At 37.6% G+C, this 22,284-nt stretch overlaps 1 protein-coding gene and 1 pseudogene across 1 annotated transcript in view; both read right to left on the bottom strand.

Annotated features, from left to right (window-relative positions):
- Positions 1 to 22,284, bottom strand: part of NAALADL2 (N-acetylated alpha-linked acidic dipeptidase like 2) — an 881,081-nt gene that overhangs the window by 222,853 nt on the left and 635,944 nt on the right. The gene's annotated exons all lie outside the window — the stretch shown is intronic.
- On the bottom strand, positions 8,201 to 8,791 carry LOC118617548 (annotated as a pseudogene).

The following is a 22,284-nucleotide window of genomic DNA, read 5'->3' as shown; positions in this document are numbered from 1 at the left end:
TTAGATCACTGGATGTGGTTGTAACACACTGTCTCTGTGACATTTCTTCAAACTTTACTGAGTCACCGTGCCATGTGCTTTTCATGTACTTAGCTTATATTTTTATGGCGATATGTCAAGTTCCCGTCCAGTACCCAAAACTTAATAATACACTGCAGATCTCCTCTAACAATGCTTGAGAAGAAACAAGACCTTATATTTACTGCAGCCCCTCCTAAACTGTGGTTTGCTTTCTGTGGTTTCAGTTACCTAGGATCCACCATGTTCTGAAAATATTCAATGGAAAATTCTAGAAATAAACAATTCATAGGTTTTGAATTGCATGCCATTCTGAAGAGCATGATGAAATCTTATGCTGTCCTCTTTGTCCCGCCCAGGACTTGAATGGTCCTTTCGTCTAGCATCTCCACCCTGCTATGGTACTGACCCAACAGTCACTTAGTCACTTAGGAGCCGTTCTATTACGAGATTGACCGTGGTGCTATTGAAGTGCTTGTGGTCAAGTAACCTTTATTTTACTTAATAATGGCCCCAAAGTCCCAAAGTGCAGGAATAGTGATACTGGCAATTCAAATATGCCAAAGAGTCCGGCCGGTGTGGCTCAGTGGTTGGGTGTTGCCCGATGAACCAAGAGGTTGCTGGTTCAATTCCCAGTCAGGGCACATGCCCAGGTTGTGGGCCCGATCCCCAGTAGGGGGCAAGCAGGAGGCGGCCAATTGATGTTCTCTCTCATTGATCTCTTTCTCTCACCTTCTCCCTTCCTCTCTCTCTAAAATCAATAATTTTTTTTTTTTTTTTTTTTTTATCCTCACCTGAGGACATTTTTCCATTTTTTTGTACAGATAGAGTGGAAGGGAGAGAGAGAGAGAAACATCGACGTGAAGGGACACATCGAGTGGCTGCCACTTGCACGACCAACCAGGGCCGGGGACAAACTGCAACCGAAGTACGTGCCCTTAGCGGGAACCGAACCCGGGTCTCTCCGGACCGCAGGCTGACGCTCTAACCGCTGAGCCAAACTGGCCAGGGCAATATAAATTTTTTTTTTAAATATGCCAAAGATAAGCCCCAAAGTGCACTTTAAGTGCAAAGTTATAGTATAGGAATATATACTTCTCTGTGGTTTCAGACATCCACTGGGGGTCTTGAAATGTATCTCCTACATATAAAGGGGGGACTCCTGTACTGACTGTCTTCAATACTTTAAACTGGAAATGTATTTAAGTTATCCTTTATGACAGCATTTGAAAATGAGTTCCCCATACATGAAATGTACTTTCAAAATTATAAACATTTAAAGGAAAATTAATAAATATCTTGCAGTGCCTTTAAAGATCATCTTGAGTAGGGTGAGAAAACCAGCTTTTATCTTCCTTCAAAATGGAGATTTTCAACCCACCAAAAGGGATTTCCAAAATCTTCAGGATCTCAAGGTTTTTAAAAAGGTTTAATAACCTACTTATAGAGTGTTTTCAAAGTATTTTCAGGTTTAAATAGTGAAGGATAATTATTCCTCTAATATAATAAGTAGAATTGCAAAATGAAAAACACTCTAATTTTCTTCTCATTCTGTTACTTTTTAAAACTTCAATCTTGTTCTGGAATGTGAAGAAATGTAACATTATTTTGAAACACTTCACTTTAGATTTAAAGCAATTAATTAAAAATCACTCTGTAGGGGTAAAAATGGAGAAGAATGAAAACATTTGCTCTTGTTTTTTTATTCTAACTTTTGAATGATGTCTCCTCCCCGCCCCAACTCTGCTTGGTTTCTCCTTTCTCTTCCCTGACCAACTTAAGGTCCAGACTAACAGGCACATGATGGCGGAAGACCCATGTCTTTATCAGCTCTTTTCGCGTAAGGCTTGTGTGACAATAGAAACAGATATGTTATTTAAAACTAAAAATACTCACATTTCAATGAAACTATTGGGTTTAAATGAAAATCTCCACTAATATAAGACACCATAGGGTATCTTATACTACAATACACTTCAAATGGATCTATCTTTTAATCATAAAAATACAGAAAACAATGGAAGATATTTTTAATAATCTTATTAGAGTGGGAAAGACATTTTTTGATTATGACAACAAACCTCAGAACAAACAAGATTAATTAATTCAACTACCTAATATTACAACTTTTCTGCATGAAAAAATTACCATACACAAGGTTAGTTAAAAACTTGGGGAAAATAGTTATAATTCATTTCACAGACAAATGGTTAATTTCTGTAATATGTAAATAAAAAAGATTGACAAACCTATTACATGTCTTTTCTACATAACAGACATAGAAAATGTCTTTTATATTTACTAAAAAAAAACTTTGGCAAGTTTGATAGACTACATTGTGGGTGTGGCCATATATGTAGCTAAAAAAAAAATCTAGTACAAATTCTGTAAAGATTATATAAATTTTATTACATTCATAAAATTGAATAATATGCAGTCTTTAAAAAGAACAATGACACCATTTATGCAGTAATAATAAAAAAAATTTCTCAGGTATATTTTACTTGAAAACATGTAGAAAGATTTGATGTTATTTGTGTATAAATAGGTAAAGAAAAGAAAGAAAGAAATGAAAAGGATATATACTCTAAAGCAGGGGTTTGCAAAAGTAGGTTTCCAGTTGTGAGTACGTAAAACAGTTTATTTTTGTATTATTATTTATTAATTATTGTATAATTTTCCACAGAAACAACTGGAAACCTACTTTTGCCCACCCCTGTATATGCAAATGGCATTTGCTTCTGGGGAGAAGTACTAGTGGGAAGAACAGGTTTAGAAGAAAGACATTTCATTTTCTACTTGTTTATTACTTTCGATTTAAATTTGTAATTTAATCACATGCCAAAAATAAATGTTAGACTTTTGAAATTCTCTTTGAAATATATGTACTGTGTTTCCAATTCCATGATTCCCCCCTGATTTTAAGGCATAATATCCATTTAAAAACAGCTTTTGTTGGATGGTAGGAGAGAAACAAACCATTTAACAGCTATCTCCTTATTTCAGAAATGTTAATGTTTTACAAAATCCAAGAGTAGAGAAATGGGGTTGCTAGAGTTGTATTGCGACAACCATTTAATCTGATGTCTATTTAGGACCATCCGAAATATGTATACCAGTCTGGCCAGTGTGGCTCAGTGGTTGGGCACCGACCCGTGTATCAAGAGGTCTCCGGTTCGATTCCTGGTCAGGACACACGCCCAGGTTGTGGGCCTGATCCCCAGTGGGGGGCATGCAGGGGGCGCAAATTGATGTTCTCTCTTCATTGATGTTTCTATCTCTCTCCCTCTCCCTCTCCTTCCTCTTTCTCTGAAATCAATAAAGGAAAAAATATATATATACACACACACACACATATATGCATACTATCAGGGAGGGTATGAATGAAAGTAATTACTTCTTGAGTTTACTAGGGAAGAACGTGTTCTCTTATACAGAATTTGGAAATGGATACAACAGTATGAGGTCCTAGAGAGTAGGGGCCAGTGAAGTAGACTCCAAATAACCAGGAGGACACTGGGAGAGAAGAAAGAGCCAAAAGCTGGTGGGGAAAACTGAAAACAAAACTCCAATTCATAATCATGATATCCTCAAAGACCATTCCTGTTTACATAGTTTGTAAGTGTTTGTATTTTCTAGGTACACATCAAATTATTAACAAAATATGCTAAATATGGGCCACTTGCTACAAAGGAGACACACAAGGATTTACCACTTACAAACATAATGGGTCATAATGCAACCCTGTGAGATGGGTAAAACAAGTACTAGTATTCCATTTTACAGATAAAAAGCTTTGTTGTCCTCCGGAGACATGACCATAGCACATGGAATAGCAGGCAGGGATGTGTAGCTTAACTGTCACATGGTTGTCCCCCACACTCCAGCCACCGTCATCCCTGGTCTAATGACTCTCCTATACCCCCACGTGCACCTAAGGCAATGAGGAAGGGGTTCCTCAGTTTGCACAGAAAGAGCTGCTGAATAATCAACAAAATGAAAATGACCTTTCAATTTAAGACAAATGGTGACTTACAAAGAATTTACCAGATAAAAAGACTCCATAGATCCCTTTGCCACTGTGGCACTTCTTTAAGAGGTTTGCTGTTGGTCATTCTAATAGCTAAGCCTATTTCTTCGTGAAGTGTAAACTATGTATAGAATGACAACCCCAGAGCCCTTTCAAAAACTGGGCTCTGATTATATCGAAATGAAACCGTGAGCATACTGAAAAGGTAAAGCAGAACCATCCAAACTGACCTTAGGTCAACACACTGGATGAAAGCAAACTGCCTGTGGGGACAATTCCTATACCACAGGATCAAGATATAGATTTTATGTCTCAATGAAGGATAACAACTCTGGCTTCACAATGCTGTTCCATGCTGAGCAATCGGCTGACATAACATAACTTCAGCTATTATTTCACTGGCTTTTTTGAGGTTTGTCTTAAATAGCTTCCCCTAGCCTCACAGGCAATGCTATTTTAAATAATACAGTGTCAGCGTTTCAGCGATGTATTCCAGCTGCCGGGCATTCAAAAAATTAACTGAAAACCAAACTGGTTTTCAGTTCAACATTAACTCAGGCTGAAAATATTTTTAATGAAATATTTAAACAAAATCTTCTGTAGATGAAACAGTTTAGTAACTTCCCTTAAAAAAAAAAAAAAAAATCAGACATTTCAAAAAGTAAACCCAGAAGCAAAGGAACAGTTGGAGTTACTTTGCCTATACTAAGCATCCTTCAGTAGACAGCGTGGGAAAGTTTGCTGTCTTCTCTATGACCAGTGTTCCAGGGCAGTTGTAAATCAGGTGGGGGCTTTCAGGTTTTTAGAGGTAATTCATTTAATTTTAGGAGGGCACCGGGAGAACAAGCTGGAAAGTGCAGACTTGGCAAGCAGGAGGGCAGAAGGATGTGGATGACATACAATCACACATTACCATTTCAAGCAAGTTAAGTGCTGAGACTGAGAAATCAGGCAGAGGAAATAACACCATCAGCAGTACTACGTCTAACTCGACAAATGACAGCAGCATCGCAGAGCCTGAGAGTCCCGGGCCAGAATAACTGCTAGTCTAGGGACAGTTGTGCTGGGATGAGCTCATCAGAGCTTTGTAGACCACCACTGTACCTCAGGAGCACTGTGCATGGAGACACCCGCCCCCCCATGACCAGCACCCCAGTGACAAGCCCCACATGTTAGGAATTTTTTGTACCAGACCTAGGGCCATTATTTTGGTCAGAATGTACCAGGACGTCTTACACTTATATCACGTGCTTTAACTCAATTCTCCTTTGCTTTTGAGGCCAGAGAATATGCTTTATCCATCTTTCTATTGACATATTAATCAGCACCGTAAAATGGGTATTTAAGAGTTTGTAAAAATGAAGTCAGCCCAGCTGTATGAACTTTTTCCCAACAAGAGGAAATGGTAAAGGAGAGGAGGAGAAAAGAACTACATGCACAAATACCATCGGACTTAGTTTGGGGTTACAGCTGTAAATTACTGGGCCTAGAGTGCCAACGATGCCGCAGAGATTCTGAGGTTGGCTTCAGGTAATTCTATAAGTCATAACTATTCTGGAAAGCACTTTCTTCCTCCCTTCTTGCTGAGCAGCATCTGTTTTCATGTAACTTATGTATCCCATTAAGCACCTGTAGGAAGTCAATAAATATGTACTGACATCAGAAAGTACACTGTGATAAGTAGGTGCTTGAGATAAATATTAAAGAACAATCAAAGCATGACCCACAAATGAACTGAAAATGAAATAGATGGTTTTGCATTCTCCCTACAAAAGCATTCTTGTTTCCTTACAGCAGTGTGAATTTGAGGCAAGTACTTAACTTCCTGAAGTCCTGAATTTCTCAAGGTAAAAAGGGGACGATGTGAAGGTTGAAAGGAGTAAACTAAATAATACATTCAAAGCACTCAGCACAAGTCCATCATAAGTACTTTATACACAAGTGTGATTATTATGAATTATCATTACCTCTGAAGTAACCAACCACACACACACACACACACACACACACACACATACCCTCCTAGATTTTTGGCAGTCTTCCTACCAAGTCTAGTTCCTGCCTCTAAGATATCAAATGCTTATCTTTACAAAACTAAGTTTTTTTCATTAATTTATGTACAGTTTTCTAATAAACTTTGGTTTTAAAGGAGGTTATTTTATACACTTTTTGTTTTTTTCCCTTCATAAGTTAATTTCTTTGGATTTTATGAAGTAATAGAATACTGTTTTTTTTGTTTAAATACTCTTGCTAAATGCATTAAAATAATATTTTAAAACATTATGCAAATATTAAATATTGTAAAATATATTCCCTTTCCATTTCTCACAAAAGAAGCTTTTTAAAAAAGTTGGGTTAAGGCTATATAAAAGATGATTACATATACCTGAAATATTATAGAATATCATTACATATTTTTTATTCTGTATCAATACATTTTCCACTAAGCAATTTTTAATTTTTCTTAAAAAATTATTTTCTTAAAGAATAATTCTTAACACTATGTAATTACAAAATTGTTATTGTAGATACAACCCATATAAACTCATAATATTTTTATTAAAATATAAGTTGTATTAAAATAAATCTGTGATGGGAAAAAAAACAAAAAAACTTTTAAAATAGTACAACTAATGACAAAACAAAAAAGTAATAGTAGAACAAAACAGTAGTAATCTAACATTTTTAAAAAATACATGGCCCAGCCAGTGTGGCTCAGTGGTTGAGTGTCGATCCATGCACCAAGAGGTCGCTGGTTCGATTCCTGGTCAGGGCACAAATCCCCAGTGGGGGGCATGCAGGAGGCAGCCAATTGATGTTCTTTCTCATTGATGTTTCTATCTCTCTCTCCCCCCATCTCTCCAAAATCAATAAAAGAAAAAAAATTTTTTAAGGAAAACATAAAAAAATACATGGTACCTATTCATATCTAACTAATATGTACTGTATATCTACTATGTGCCAGTTCCTTTCAGATATAATATCCTATTTTTTCTTCATAACAACACTTTCAGGAGAAAATATTTACTCCCAAACTGTTTTGGAGCTACCATTGCTGAGAGAAAGTAAGCAACTCATCTGTAGTCACTCAAGCAGGGATAAGCCCCAAATCTGGCATGGTTTCTGTTCCCAACTCCAGTATTCTCAGGTCTTTAGACTCAGTGTTGAAATTTAAAAAAAGAATCCACTTTCAACCTTTACTGTAAAAATTCCCTCTTCCACACATCTGGAACTAAGAGCACTTGGAAATGGAAACTGATAAAAGATTTAATGTTAGGTTTGACATTTTACACAGACACAAAAAGCCCACCAGTGACTATATAATAGGTCCTCCTGCCATCTGCCACCTTGACATCTTACTTGGATGTGAAATAGGTACTTCGGACTTAACTCATCAAAGGTTAAATTCGACATGATGCTAAATAAAAGAAGCCAGTTACAAAACCACGAGTACTGTATGATTCCACTTATATGAGTGCTATGGACTGGGTATGCTCCCCTCAAACTCATAAGCTGAAGCCTGAACCCCCAATGTGACTGCATTTGAAGATAGGGCTTGGGAAGAAGTGATAAAGATTAAATAAGGTCATAAATGTGGGGCCTTAATCTGATAGAGCTGGAGCCCTTAGGAGAAAGAAAGGAGGCGCCAGAGTTCTCTCCCTTTCCCACTGAATGACCCCGCCACAGGCTGTGTCTACCACAGCGGAGGAGAGCTCACATCAGGAGCCGGCACTTCGATCCTGGACTTCCCAGACTCCGGACCGGAAGGCTTGTTACAACACAGACTGCTGACCACCCCCAGACTCTTGATTGAGTGGGCCTGGGGTGGGGTCAAACATGTGTATGCATAAGAAGTAAGAAGAGATTAAAGAATGAAAAGGAATGATTAGTCTTACAAAGAAGATCTTAAAAAGTATTCAAAAAGTTCATCAGTAGTTATTCAAGTTCAGACACAAGCCTACTGGAGCTGCCAAGGAACTCAACTGCCCTGCCTACCCCGAGCTCCCAGTCTGCTGCTGGCCGACTGAGGACAGCGAAGGTAGCCCTGCTGCCACTCCTGCTGTTCACGTTGGAGGAGCTGGGCACCCTGGTGGGATGGGGAAGGAGTGTAGGAGGAGCATTGGCCACGTTCTCAGGAAGCCCACTGCTCAGTCAAAGATACAGCACCAAAGACCTTCTAGAGTCGGAGACGTTGTCTTTCAGAATTGCTGATCCCACGACCATGTGCACCTTATTCCAGCTGTGGCCTTTATTGTAAATGGACCTGACGAAGTAGGGGGACCAGCTGGTCAGGTACTGGTTGAGTTGGGGTTTGCATTTCAGAACAAATCCTGCAGGAAGCCGAGGCCTGTGATCTGGCAACAGACCTGCTCCATGGGCCGTCTGCACACACTCCTCAGTCTGGCAGTGTTCTTCCTGGCCCCAGCTGTGGTCCTTGGGACAGCACGCCTCCACTGAGGCAGACGAACATGCTGTGCAGCAGGGTGTCCTCAGAGCCATATTGTGTTTCAGGGTCCACAGGCAGATGCGGCACTGGCCAGAGGAGGTAGAGGGATTTGGACTTTGCTGAGGCATCTCTGTGATAGGCCTTCAGTTATAGTTGTCTTCTCTTTCCTTCTTGGATCCCCACCACTTCCCTGAACCCACAATTTGCAGGCCAAGCCCAGCTGGTCAGGGCCAGGCCTTCCAGGGGCCTTCGGAACAGAGGCCAGAACTGGCCACCAGCACATTGAGGGCCACCATCTTGTAGCTCTTTCCTTTTTTTAAAAAGTATTGATTCTGATAACTAGGTTTTTAAAAATATGTTACCTATTCCATAAATGCTCTATACTTCATACAGGGTTTTGACCTATATGCTCTTCTTATATATTCGTAGCACTTTGAGATAATTAGGCTATTATAGACATCTGACCAACGAGAACATTGAGATACAGATAGGTAGGCGATTGTCAACAATCATATAAACAATAAGTAACAGAGACTCCGTAGAATTGACTCCTACCCCAGGGATTTCTTTTCCCCTTCTGTATGATTTGTTAAAAGATTATTTTCCTCATTTGCTACTTCAAATTCTTCTCTCATCATCGAAATTTATTTATTTATTTGGTAAATATGTGTCAAGAAGGAAGTTGGAGATGAACTTTAACCACTACCTACCCTCATGCTGTCCCATGTTGATCACATTAATAAAAGCCATTAACCTGAGCCTGTGTTCTGGTCTCTGGAGTTTACTACACTATGCCTTGGTTGCACCAAGAAAACTATACTTAAAGATGACAGCTCAGAAGTTAAATTAAAAAAAAAATTAAAAAGGATTTTTTTAAGTCAATTCAGTTTATATCTCAAACATTCAAGAAAATTTCCATGAAACATGCTAGAGCTCAGGAACCATAAACTAGTGTGGCAATAATAATGGGGCAAGGAGGTGCACCTGTCTCAAATAATAAGAATGAAAAGTTTTAGTCTCTCAGGGTTGTCTATAATATGAATTCCATTAAGTAATCACAGAAGTTAATAATATGTATTTTTATATTTTATAAATATTGCACAATCAACAACTGTTTGCTGAATACCTATTTAGTGTGACATCTAGAAAACAAAAATTATGAAGAAAATACATAATTTATATCTTTAAAAAGCTTGTGCTAAATACTTCCCTGTAGAAGTGCTTAGATGATACAAAGAAAATATTGTTTCTAAAGGGTACTTTAAAGGGAGCAGTACGTTGATTTGAAAAGCACTTTCGGAAGTTGCCATAGTTAGTAGAGTTGAATAGAGTCTATTGTAAGAAATCTTTGGCAACAGTACAGAGGTTAGCAAATGATGCAATAACATGCCCCTACTGCTATTTGAAAGAGAGGTATGAGTATTGCAAAAACATTTTGGAGAAACTTTTGCAGGGAACTTTGAAATATTATCATCTCTTATGACTTGATATTTTACAACATCCTAATCCTAATTTCAATAATTTGGTTTAAAGCCAAGAGAATATAGGACCATTAGGAAATTCCAAGTCCTTGAATTCTTGAGTAATATATAATGTGTTATATTATAAGTTCAGAAAGCTCCAGCTGGTAAGCAATTGGTCAGGAGATAACTAGAATTTATAGACCGTTCTTAACTTTTAATCATATTTATTCAGCATCTACCACATTAAATAACTTGACACAAGTTACTTTGTTTACTTTCTGGGGCCTTAATATGCTTAGCAGATAGAAACTGAGCTATCAGTATAAACAAAAGAAAATTATTCTGATATAACATAAATATTTAAAAGGCTGCCTATAACTTTCTTTATTGAATTTATCGGGGTGACATTGGTTAATAAAATTATATAGGTGTTAGGTGTACAATTATATAATACATCATCTGTATATTTTCTTGTGTGTTTATCAGCCTGAGTCAAGTCTCCTTCAATTACCATTTATTCCCCCTTTACCCTCTGCTACCTCCCCCCATCCATTCCCTCCTCCTTCTGGTAATCACCATACTATTGTCTGTATTTATGAGTTTGTTTGTTTTTTTGCTTAATCCCTTTTGTACATTAGGCAAGAAAGTAAAAGAAAAGTTTAAATCTTTAACAACAAATATATTTTGGTAGCATTTGATTCAGAACATAAAAATGAAAAATATTAATAAATGTATAATAACTAATTGGTCATCGGCAATATTTCTTAAAGTACACCCGTTTAAAACAAAATGAGATTACATTGGATTTCATTCTCACCACTGCACTAAGCATTTAATTCAGAAATTTTGGACATCCATAGGTATATACTTGAGTCCTCACCTGTAACAAATCTTCAAGTCATTATATTCATCAGTGTACGTTTCTAAATCAAGAAAATGGTATAAAATGCAATATAAGCAAAGACAAAATTTTAATACATTGTGTAATGCATGCTTCACATCATGCCATACTTGTATTAGATGTTCAGTTGTTAACACAGCTATAAGACTGTGCGGCAAGAACACACGTATTAATAGGACATTTCTCTAGCAACTTCTGAAAAGGGAACATGCAGAGTTTGACAAGCACATGATATGGTGTCTCTCAGTAACATGAAAGTAGAGCTCTATATGTCAACATAAATGGATGTTCAACATTTCAAAATATCAGTAGTGGAAATAAAGTAACTTAATAGGCAGAATTTCCCTAGTCATTTGCAAACGACTGAAAATTTGCACGTAAAAATTAATATTCTATTTTCTTGTTTTACTAAATGACTTATCAAAGAGAGTAGACTAGAGAAAATATAGAAAGAATTATGTATTAGTGAATATATTGTTCTTCTTGTAACTTTAAATAAAGGGACAGCAGCACACTATCCCACTGCACTCCCAACACACTTCATGTTTCTATGTGACATTTTCTCAACAATCTGATACTTACTTTTGTCTTACACCTACAAAAAGTTGGCTTATAAGCAGTTTTTTATATAGAGATGCAGTATATACACATTTTACATAGTTATACAAATTTACACAGTTTACATACACACATAGTTTTAAGCTAATAAACGATACAATACAAATTACGAGCACTGTGATATACGGTCATAAATTTCCAGTTACTACCAAAAAGAATTATTATAGTAGGAGATAGCTAGGAAAAGAATTTGCCCCTGTATAGACGTTGTCATATATGAAATGGTACATCAGAGAGTAATTCACACTTTAAGAAGGATGACACTTCCCATTTTTAATGAGCCCTTAATCCAATTGTACTAGGTAAGATTTAAAGACTAAAATTGTTAAAGAAAAAAATGTGAAGCCAGAAAATCTGGTCACTCAAAAGCTGTTTTATATTTCCAATTGATCCCGAACAAGGCTCTGCCTGGGACATGACAGACAGTGTATTTCTGTCCTCACTCTGGTTAGGCTAGTCCTCCCCACAGGGCAGCACTGACACTCCGGCAGAAGTCGGTGCTGCTAGGGCATCATTGGCCTATTTCAAGTACAATCACTCCTAAAGCCTCTGTCCCTTCCCCAGATGAAGGATCTCATCATCATTTTTCTGGGTTGTTCATTCAGATCATTAACTTTCAAGTAGTGCCTGCAGCAAGGCCAAATTCGCCACCACATCACCAAATGTACCACAGTGGCAAGGACACACACACACACACACACACCCCTCCAAACAGATTCCACATCAAAAGTGTTTTTTCAAATTCAAATCCTAATTATTCTAATTGTACACTCCACTGAACAATCCATTTTCGAAGAGCTTGGAATTCTTTAATATTACTTCTCCTCTGTTTAGACATGCTTTTGCCATTAAGCCAACATGATGCCTGTGTTTCTTCCAAATGAGATGGCACCAGTCGAATGCTCAGAAATGTGTGAGCTGCCCAAGAATGGGCATATATCTGGAAATTCCTGCTTTACAGAAATTTTCTGTATTTGCTGCCTTATTCTGAAGTTCCCACTCCAGAAATACTGAATTAATAACCACTGCACAACTAGAGATTCTTACTTTTTTGCCTCTCATTGCTTATACCATATTTGTTAAATTGTCAGAGCAATTTATTCTGCCAGGCAAATTGAGAATATTACTGAGATCCTGTCTAAACTGTCCCAAATAAGGTCAACAGTCACATATTTCTTGTAATTAGGAATACCAATTAATAGCCTTAAAAATATCTTTATACTGCCCTGGCTGGTTTGGCTCAGTGGTTAGAGCATCGGCCCGTGGGCCGGAGAGACCCAGATTCGGTTCCCGTTAAGGGCATGTACCTCAGTTGCAGTTTGTCCCCGGCCCTGGTTGGGTTGTGAGGGTGGCAACCACTCGATGTGTTCCTTTCACATCGATGTTTCTCTCTCTCTCTCTCTCTCTCCCCCCACTCTATCTGAAAAAAATATATAAAAAAAAAAAGTTATTTTAAAAAAATATATATATATCTTTATACTGATAATTATCAGTAAGGAAACTGAAATATATATATGGTCTTTTACAGGGCCTATAAGCAATGCATATATAGTATGTAATGCAAGGCTCAGTTTCTAAAACGCAATATGAACAGGTGGTATAGCAGGCGGCATAGTCCTGGGAACGTCCAGAAGGGAGACTAGTTTGAAAGAAAGTAAACCGCTTCCCAAATCCTAGGAAGTACAGGGAACCTTAACCAAGGCCCCAGGCGCTCTGTCTTCAGCAGCCACACAGGCAGAACACGGGCTCACTGCAGGCCAGGAGGAGCGCAGACGGGCCGGACCACTGGAGCATCGGGTGCCAGGGTAACGGCACCGCAACTCGGCCTCCCCCTGGGCTTGGTGGGGACAAGTGTGGGCCTGCGGACCCAGCGGCTGGACTTTTTCCCAAGTGTGATGGAGCTGAGCCGCCTGGTCATAGATGAGAGATCACCTAAGCCCTTCCTTTGTTTTTGCTCCAGTAAATCTCGCCATTAAACCCCACATCCTCCAATGCTGTATCCCTGAAATGCATTTCTCACGATACCGGAGAAGAATTCTATTTTTTTTCTGGCAACACAGCGAAACCAGGCCCAATCTCAGTCTAGAATGAAGAGGAACAGAAGTCTCCAGAACACCTTTAGTTACTTGGAGCTATGCTGTCAGAGTGGGAAACTATTATAGAAACAATTTAGAGCCGTCAGATTGGATTTTCTGGGGTCACAAATGCCAGTGCCTTGGATTTAGACCTGTGGTTTTCAACTAATGTTTAGACCCCAATATATTTATTAGCAACAGTGATTCACTATGCAAGCAGAGAAAAAAGCTTTCCAGAATCTGCAGAGGGAAAGAACAAGGAAATTATAAATAGACTTGAAAATGTCTGTTCTGTTGCGCCTTTCATTTAACCCCTTCAAGGAGGCATATTTCTTCCAGTTGAACATCACTGGTCTACACCGCCAACTGTGGAAAATGTAGTTCGAAACAGAGTGCTGTTGCTAATGGGAAAATGTGTTATTTAATGATTTATACCTTTAACCATTACTGATCAATTCAACCAGAATAATAATTATTATTATTATTTGGGAGGAAGAGTGAAGACAAAGAGTAATCAAAAAAGAAATCCAGAGAGGTTGGGAAATGCTGGGGTATATATAGTTGATATAGAGAATTTCATTAATCATTTGTCAAAGACTTAATAAAAACCAAGTGTGTTCAACCAGAAAGTCTCCTTCAAATTAGACATTTAGCTATGTAAAATAAATATTATCTAAACTGGGAATCAAATATAGCTATACTCTATCAAAAAGAAAGCTATATTCTAATTTCTGTCATGTTTTTATAAAAGCTAATATCATCAGTTACCTCAGAAAACCCCAAAGTGTAAAAGGAATTTTCATTACAGGTGACACTTCTAAAATTTCAATAGCAACTGGAAACATAATACTTTTTTATCTCATTTACCAAAAAAACTGTATATAATGTCATGTTGCTTTGAAAGAAAATTACATATTTGATTTGGCAGGAGGGTGATGTTTAGATCATTTGGGAGTGTTCTTAAATTACTTCTCAAATTAAATGCGCCTTTATTGCTTGTCAGCTTTGTAACTTAGGGTGGAATGCTTAAACTATCTATTCCTTACATAATCACTAAATTAGATTAATAATTGCACTTAATTCCTGAGGTTAATTTTAGGATTAAGATGCATAATAATAAAATATTTTATAATTTATAACAATAAAATATATTGCTCCCCAAATGTTACGTTATAACTGTTCTTATGAACAAAAATGAAATTAAATACCCGATACAGAATTCCTTCCATTAAAAAAATTCTACATTTCTACCACACAAAGAAAAATGTGACTCGAACTTCAAAGGAATCATTGCAGTTCACAAAACTCTGCATCAGCATCTCATTTCATTCCACAACTTTTCCTAGAGAAATTATTTACATCTTAAAATCTGCTGGAGAAGAAAAGGATGATTAATGGGGTAATAGTAAAGAGTGAATTTTTTTTTTCCTTTATTGATTTTAGAGAGAGAGAAAGTGAGAGAGAGAGAGATAGAAACATGGATAAGAGAGAACATCAATTGGCTGCCTCCTGCATGCCCTACACTGGGGATTTGCCCTACAACCTGGGCATGTGCCCTGACCGGGAATCAAACTGGCGACTTCTTGGTGATGGTTTGATGCTCAACCACTGAGCTACACTGGCTAGACATGAGTGGATTTCTTTAAATTACATTTCAGTTATTCAAGTGTCCAAAAATATTAGCAAGCCGGATAAGTTTTCTTATATTAATCAGCATTTAGCACCTCCCATTTTCAATGCTCTCATGTTTATTATCTTCATTGAGTGTTATGTAGCATACAAACTAAAGTCTTAAAAACCTAAGTTCTTTGAAGACTGTCTCTGTGTAGCCTACATGTAACATGTAACAGGTATTCAATAAATGTGTGAAAATATAGTTTTAATTATGAACATTAGTTTTCAGTAAGAAAAATTAGAAATTGATTATTTTATGTCTTATGGCTAGTGATAGATTAGGAATTTCAAATTCATATTCTCTGATTCTCTCCAAAAAGCTTTATTGTCACAGGAGACAGCATAAGATTCACTACTATGATGATAAATCAGAAAAACTGATATAGTGAACACAAATAACATAAGTACATATTTATAATTAGATTTTAGAAATAGCATATAGTATATTTACAATGCTAAAAATAATTATAAGAACAGATTTCACGCTCAGAGAGTAGTACACAAATCAAATATGAATAAATTGTGATGTCAGTTAAAAGAACATAACGCAATAGTTAGATGTATAAACAAAATGCCCACATCCAACTTTGCTTAAGGTTTCAATTTTGGTTTTTCAAGTCTTCACAGAAGAGGTGGCATGAGTATATTTATAGAGTGACGAAAATGCGCTTAAAAATCACATCATAGAACTACATGACAAAAGAAATACATATTATGCAGGAGAAAATAAATTATTGAATCCTAAAAGTTCATGGGTAGAGGATCAAAAAGCCATTTTAAACTATACTATTAAAAAAATAAGAAAAAAATTAAAAACCCAATGACATACTAATTCAGAAGGAGAACTTAATTGTTCTACATTGCAAGATAAAGCAGGTAGGTGGGACTCTTTGAGAATACAATGCAGACATCTCCTTGGGTGTTTGGGGAACAATAAGCAGTACAGACATTAGAATCACCCTATGAAGCCCTTGATTCTGTTAATTCCCATCTATGAGTCATCCACTCATCCTTTAAACTCTAATAAAATATTATTCCCTCAGTCAGCATTAAGCAAACCTTCCTCTGCACATTCAATCTCCAATTAGACTTACCACAGTGTACCATATACCACATTTCTGTGGAATTTGAATCTGGAAAGCCATCACCAGCACTATTTTTATCTGAGCCTCCAGTGTCTAGCACATGCACTCTCCTTTGTAGGCACTTAAAACAATCATTTACCATGCCATTCAAATATTCCAATGACATTTGTGAAGATTCCTTTTCTCCGTCTGAAGGGATCTGAGTGCCTTAGGACACAGTCTAGCAGCCGCCACTCCCTGCCCCCCTTCATTTAAATCTCTCCACGCTGTATTGCAGTTAGTACGTCAGATTTTATCTGCCTTACCAGCCAGCTGAGCCCAGAGGCCTGGATTATTTCTGGTCATATCCTATGCAGTATAAATTGCTTTTTATACAAACAGACCGTAGGTGCATAGCATATATTTTATTAAATTCACCATTTAATATGTGGTTATATAATAGTTAATACATAAAATAAGGGGTGGCAATGCAAAACCTGCACTACAGCGCTTAAATATCAAAGAAGTAAATTTTCTTATGTCCACATCTTTCAGAACTTTGACGTATTCAGAGCACTCATTTTCATATTCCAGTAAGTTGGCCATTTAACAGTTTGGTTTAACTTTTATTAAACTAGCAAGCCCTAGAATCCAAAATACACTTTTAAATGTGGACGGAGGTTTGCTGGCATCGGGGCAGCGTTGCAATTAATATTTAACATAGAGCGACGCGGGGCGCTTCTCATTTCAGCCGCAACGCTTTCTGCACTGTACCTCTTATGAAACCACCGGAGAACCAACACTATCTGAACAGCTGGGAAGTGTCTGCAAACTCTACCAACAATGCAGAATAACGTATAAGGAAAATACAAACAGAGAAACTGCAAAAGTCATTCCTTCCTCAAGAAGACTGGAAGTGTACTTACGTTCAGGTATCTAGTCCAAGGAACTTAATTGTCATTATTAGATATTTAAAGACCTAAATATACATTTAACACATGAAGAAAGGTAACTTTACCAAGCAGGGACGCCAGTGCATAATGGGCTACTCTCAGGTTGTTCTTGGCATTGCACTTGATTAGGGGATTTGCTTTTAATTCTGGACTTTTGCTCCTTACTAGCTGAGTGAAGCTGGACTAGTCATGCACGCCTGCCAGTTCTGCTTTTCTGCCAAAAGAGTATAATACTAGCTGCTTGGCCTCTCTCATAGTGCTGTTGAATAATCTAGCTGACAGACAAAAACCTCTTGAATTTTGTTATTTGTCATACAGATATTTGAAAATGTTATCAATAATATTCTTTTTGTAATTCTGGTGTTTTAGAGAAACTATCCTAAGAGGAAGAATCTTCACGGTGTTTGTAAATCTGTCGTTGGGTATTAATTTGATTAAAAATAAGGCTTTCCAGAGGTGACCTGAGTGAACATGAAACTGTGCAGATGACTTAGGCGGAGACCAAGCAAAGAGCTAATTGCAGAAGATGGACAGATTACAGCACAGGCAGAATTACATTGGCTAAGTGAGCATTGGATTTTCAGGCACAATGATGCTGAGTAGCACATGACTGGAAAGGAGAAGGTACAAAGTCTTAGAGGGTGGAAATGGAGAAGGGGAATGAAAGAGGGAGAGAGAATTAAGAAAGAAGGGATAGTGAAAGAAAAAATATATCGTAAGTAAACATGAAAGACAATTCTGCTTCCTTCACATCCAAGTAGGGAATGGTGATAAGACAAGTTCACAAAAGATGTTTATGGGAAGAAAGTAATAACACATCATATAATTATTATAATTGAGTGTCTAGATGTGGTAAAAGTGGACATAAGGGAAGACAAGAAAGATTTTCATAAAAAAGATAAGGAATAGTTACTTTTGAGAATAAAGTCCACCTGTGTCCACATATCTTAATATCAGGACTCAGACCTGTGGCCATCTATGTCAACATGCCTTAACTGTTTGTTCCAGAAAATTATTGTCAGGAAGATAGGGCTGTAAGCCAATAAGTCGACATTACAGTTTGCTTCAGGAATTTTTTGCAAATCAATTTATCCTGACAAATAATTTGCTCATTAGGGCCAAAATAATGTACCCATTAAGACTGTCAACATCTGCCCAACTGGTGAGGCTCAGTGGTTGAGCATCGACCCATGCACCAAGAGGTCGTTGGTTTGATTTCTGGTCAAGGCACATGCTCAGGTTGTGGGCCCAATCCCCAGTGGGGGCATGCAGGAGGCAGCCAATTGATGTTCTCGCTCATCGATGTTTCTATCCCTTCCTCTCCCTTCCTCTTTCTCTAAAATCAATTAAGAAAAAAAAAAAAAAGTGAAGAATGGCTTAGTGAACTAAAAAAAAAATTGTCAACAGCCTCACCTTACTTTATCTAGCAATCCCCAAGTTATACAGTTTGCTGAAAGCCAACCATTTCTCCCTTTGAAAGACCTGTCATTACTCACTTGAGACCAGAACCCTGACAATGTTTAACCTTGGCTGAGCCCTATGCCACACTTTTATGGACACTGTCCCCTGACCCCCTGTGATTATGTTCTAAACAATTACTAACCTAAAGGGACTGCCTTGCCCTTGGTATACAGAGAACTCACGGCCTCAACCCTTCAGATAAGACCTACTCATGACTCCCTCCTTTATGTGTTTCTATAAAACCCAGATTTCTTTCCTCTTCTTTGAGATGTTCCTCATTAATAAAAGTTTTCCATATTGCAATAGCCCAAATCAATTTTTCTCCTTAATTCCCTCATGCATTTTATGGTCAATACTCCCAAATCCTATAAATAACCTCCCCTGACCCTGACATTCTTAAACAGTAGTAATATGGCCAAGGTAGGTTATTTTTCATACGGTAGGAGGTCTAATTAATTTAGTTTTTCTTGATCTACAAGTTGTCCTTGTGATATTTTTGTGATTTATTTGTCAAGATATTAATATAAGCCTTGAAAAATACGCAAAGAGGTTGAGTCCATAGCAATAGGCAGTAGGAGGAGAGATGGGAGGGCAGACAGAATGGAATGTCTTAGGTGAATAAAAATTTATGTAGAATAATAAGTGGCTTCTCTTTGGAAATTAAATATTTCATGGAAGCTGGATTAAATTGAGATACTGCGGGTTTTCACATAATGTTGTTTTATTCAACATCAATTTATTAAAACATTATTTTGTTATAATATCGATGAGATGCCATAGTAACTTAACTCATGTATATATCAATTAGTGTATTGTAGAATTGATTCTGTCGTATGTCCCATTTCCAAGAACCTATTGATGATGGTAAGTAAGGACATAGTGTACACGTGAGAAATTCTCTGGTGATAGGATGGAAAGGTAGGCTGACACGACATCACGGAATTCCTTAAACAATGCCAGGAAAAAGAATCTTCAAGTGAGTAAGAGACTATAATATTTTAATATGAAGTTTACCTCTGTCTAGTCCTGTAACCCATTTTCCTCTATGCAACCGCACAGAAACTTCATTTCTTTAATGTAAGCTTTTCTCCTTCCTTCACTTTTAATTCAAACTGGCCTTGTCCTGTACCATGACTCACCTGCCTCCTCCTCACTTGCATGTCCATTCCCTTAGCCATTAAGCCATCAGGAGAATTAGGTCAGCATCAGAAGTTCTGGGAACAAAGCCTCAGGTCTGTTGACCATGGAGACAAGATTTTAGTAGCAGTGTTTCAGCTCTAGACTCAGAAAAACAGACTGACCCCACTGACCATGGCTGACATCAAGACCAGATGCAATGATCAACTATTTCCCATCCTAGTACCAAACAGTCAGTAGAGACCACACTCCTAACTCTCTTAGTCACCATGATTAATGATTTCCCCCATATGACCCATCTCCTAGAAGCCTCCTAGGATCCAGATCTTACCTGTGACTCTGAGTGAGGCACTATAGATGAAAGGGACCACATACTAACTTGACAAGCTCAGGTAAGGCCTACATGTTGGCCTTGCAAACTCAGAGACCTAAAGTAACCATAAAGGATGGTCTGAAATTTAAAATTTTAAACTAAAAGCAGTTTATGGCAGGTAGTCATGTCCTAGGCCAGCATCTTTCCTGAAAAGGGTCAATCTTTACCTTAACTGAGCCTGTCTATTGTGTATATTTTTTTAATGTTTACCTCTTTATTATTATTATTTTTTATCCTCACTCAAGGACATTTTTACATTTATCTTTAGATAGAGTGAGGGGGAGGAAGAGAGAGAGAGAGAGAAACATCAATGTGAGAGAGACACATTGACTGGTTGCCACCCACACAACCCCAACTGGAGCCAGGGACAAACTGCAAAGGAGGTACGTGCCCTTAGCACGAACCGAACCCGGGTCTCTCTGGTCTGCGAGCTGACGCTTTAACTGCTGAGTCAAACCTGCCAGGGCTGTCTATTGTCTTTTGATTTTTCTTCTGTGAAGACCACAATCCCCTCATTGTTAATGAGTTCATTGTTGACTGTTAACTATCCTGTATCCACCTATGTAAAAAATGTATGTGTCTGTCATTTTACTTTTTATTTAATTCCACAGGTTTCCCTGATTTGCTTTCTCCTGCACCCCTAAATCTATCATCAGTGGATTTAATGTAGTCCACTTGTGACTGCTCTTTTGATTGTGATGTATATAATAAGGAGCAAAACTGCTCTGAGATATTATCTTAGTCCTTTGAGATCTGGCTTCCTGACAATTGTCAACAGTTTGGCTCAAGTAAACTCACAAAAATTCTCTATCAGTTTGTTTCTTATGTTCACAGCACCATTTCCTTAACTAATAAACCTTTACTTGCTTTGCTGTGAACTCTGTTCACATTTGAGTGGGCTTTCATGCACACAGGCGAACCAATCCCTATAGTTAGGTGACACCAAGTTTATGCATTTTCTAGGTCGGTTCAAGAATACGGGATTTCAAGAGCACAATGGAATTGAATCGGCTTATAAAAATACTGAAGAATTAATAAACTTTGAACTTTGAGGGGTTTCTTTAAATATATTACACCCTGACTACACGCATCTGGGAATGCAGTCAAAATTCTGTGTAAATGTATCTTTCTGTGTCCAGAAACGTCTCTCATTCATTCATTAAAACTTTAGAACAAGAAAAGTTTCTTCCTCTTATTCAAGAGACCCCTTGTAAATTGTTGTTGCTGTAGGATTCCTTTTAATTCAAAGCTACTGCTTGAACAATCACATCCTATTACAAGTCTTCTGCTTCTTCCTATTGTACCTTAAAGCTTTTTCTTTGGAACAGAAATGGCTGACAACGGCTTCCTTTCAGGAGAAAATTAAAAACTGGATGAGTATAAATACTGGCCTTACGGTGTCTGGTCGAAAAATAAAGAGAGAAAAACAAGTATATTCTGGCCTCCATTGTGCAATCTACTGTTGGGAGAGTGGGGAGAAGGAAAATCTATGGAGAGATGTCCAGTGTGCACCTGGAAGCGTAGCTCTGGGGCCCCGAGGAGACTGGCAGGGTCGTCAGCATCAAGGTGGGAACCAGAACCGTGGGCACAGTTGTCCTCATCCACAGAGGACATATTTAGAAATAATTATGTAACTTTTTTCTTTTAGTCACCAGCATTATTTGGCTCAGAAAAAAACCTACTTAAATGTTACACATTTTAATAGGTTTTGCTTACACTTGAAATGTTTCAGAACCATCTAAAAATTAAAACTTTTGAAACCCACAGAAATCCTACTTTGCAGCAATAAATATGCAGTTCTTTGAATTGCTTTTCAGGATAATACATTGAAATTTCAAAGATAAAGTTTTTCTCATATGGATATAAACTTAAGATTTTGGGCAGAAGGAAAGAGCTTTATATTTTCTGTTACTGTATACCAGAAGTGCAATTTAAGATATAATTCTACCTGGCATTTCTTTTTCCAATTCACTCAATTCTGAATTTTATGCTAAATAAATAGTACATGTAAATGTATTAATTCCACTGACAATTTATACACACACACACACACACACATATGTATACACA

The sequence above is a fragment of the Molossus molossus genome, unplaced genomic scaffold (assembly GCF_014108415.1).
Source record: "Molossus molossus isolate mMolMol1 unplaced genomic scaffold, mMolMol1.p scaffold_m16_p_5, whole genome shotgun sequence".
NCBI lineage: Eukaryota > Metazoa > Chordata > Mammalia > Chiroptera > Molossidae > Molossus > Molossus molossus.
Note: the sequence above shows the minus strand (reverse complement) of the source record. Positions and strands in the feature narration are given on the sequence as shown.